Here is a 2,311-nt window from a genome sequence, read left to right as displayed (position 1 = left end):
ATTGTATATACAGCTATACAGAATCAACACATAATGGTTGGTGATTTCGAGGTCTTTAAAAGCCTATTTCAACAGGTTTATTTTGTAAAGACAGGCTTCTCATTACTAATTCCTTTAGACATGCAATTTTTATTTGTGTTCTTTAAGTAAACATGAGGAAAAAAATAGAAGGCGGGCTCTAGGTTTTAAGGATGTCTTTGGGGTAAACACTACATATAAATTTGATTTGGCATCTTTTTCTAACTCATGTTGTTTGCACAGGTATCCTCCAAAACATAATCCATTGTTGGTAATGGGAAGATAACATAACCATAACTTCCCCCCTTCCATTCCTAACTAGCAGCTTAAGGAGCTGGCAAAGTCTAGGTAGTTCTCTTATCTTTCTGAATCTACTTTTCAGCATAGGAAGCTAAAATTGAGAAGCATTAAAATGTTAAATATAGTATTAAGGATTTTACTACTGGCATTTATATGCTGTATGCACAGCAAGCCAGTTTTCTGATGTACTCAACAACCCTGAAAATAATATTTAATGAGCAAAGTACAAATTGATAAATCAAGCCAGTGGTGGGGAGACAGCAAAGAACTAGAGAAACTACTTAGAAACTGGTTGTTTGGGGGAATGACGGCTATTAGGCAAAGTTTAGAATACCTCCAGGACTGAGTAACGTACCTTCACTGATGGTGAATGAAGAATACAGGGGAGCAAGGGATGGCTGAGCTATGGCAAAGCTGATCTGCAGCAAGAAGTTCGAGATATTTGTTCAAATATCTGGGAGGGGTCAAAGTTAAGTCATGCAAAGAGACCTTGTCTCTACCCAGCTCTGAAAGAGGGACTGATGCCAGGATACAACTGGATAATTGAGAGATGACCACCCCAAAGTCGACAGAAAAATCTGGGATGTACTGCTATCCTCTAGATACAAAGTAGAACACACTACAGATACATTCCCAAAAATGCCTGCAGAGAAAACTAGAAAGTTGTTTACAGTTTTTCTATTTACACTAATACAAACAGATTTTGAGGTTGTCTGTACTGTATGTGGTTGCTGTGGTCACAGCCAAGAAATTTAACTACCTACAAGACAGAGGACAACAGAATGCAATTTCTAGGCATCTTAATTCTATACACTCAGACAAAAAAGAAAAAAATATCTCAGGGACTTCCTGCCTTTCCTCAAGCTCCCTGTACTTTTCTGTTAATTACCTACTAGGCACTTCATAAAGGCCAGAAAACAGAAACTCTTCTATTTCACACCACACTTCTAAAATCACTTTAACTATCTGCATTAAAAATGCCAGTATGCAGTGCTAAAGCACTTTTTTTATTCTTAAGGCAAAATGTCATACCCACTTCCCACTGTCCCCCAAACCACCTGCCTTCACTGTATTCTTTGCCCATTTTAAGAACCAAAGAAGAGAGAACAGAAAATTTTCAAACTAGACTCCTCAATATAATGTGTAAGATATACTTTGTAAATGCTATTATCACAAAATTAAACATATTTAAATGCTTATAGCATATGGCTACTTTTACCAAGATTATCAAGAATAATTATATGAGTTTCAACGTGAGTAACAAACAAGGATATCTGAATCCAGCCACAGGTACAGAGGTATGAAGATTTGTTCTTTTCAGAGGTGAGTACAATGACTCTAAATAAGATGACTGTTTGCACCCAAAATAGCATATTAAAAACCAAAAACACTGCCCTTTGCTTAGTTCTACTGAAACTACATATAAATCGCCAATATGACTGCTCATGAGGCTCTCCATCGTATTTGGAAATAATACTGTTAAAATTATCGTGATGTACAGTCATACATGAATTAAAATTTTTTCTCATTGTAATTTTGGTTTTATGTACAAGTATATAGGGACAACCTTATTTCTAATGTTTAACCTAGAAAGGGAGAATGTAACAAAAAAATCACGTTTTATAAATGTGGTATACGATTTCATGCATTCTCGTGATGCCATGTCAGTCACCCCCACACTAAACCAACTGTTAACAATGTAGTGCACACTTTAAACATTCAACTAAGAATAAAGTCTAGCCAGCACCCTGCTGAGAAGGGAGCTTGCTGAGATAGTGCTGAACCGAGGCAGCAGCAACCCACGGGACTAAGCTGTGATTATTCAAATGAAAAGATAAAAAGGGTAGATGTGAATTTGCTGGACTACTTTACAGAATATTTATCTCTGATGAAAATGCAACATCTGCAAAACAGATTTAGGTTTTTATGGGAGTTTTTAATATAAAACAAGTAATTACTAATAGTGATTTGAAAAAGTTTAAGAACATATGAA

The sequence above is a fragment of the Martes martes genome (genome assembly GCF_963455335.1).
Source record: "Martes martes genome assembly, chromosome: 3".
In the NCBI taxonomy this organism is placed as follows: domain Eukaryota; kingdom Metazoa; phylum Chordata; class Mammalia; order Carnivora; family Mustelidae; genus Martes; species Martes martes.
The sequence above is the reverse complement of the archived record's forward strand: the minus strand, read 5'-3'. Positions refer to the sequence as shown.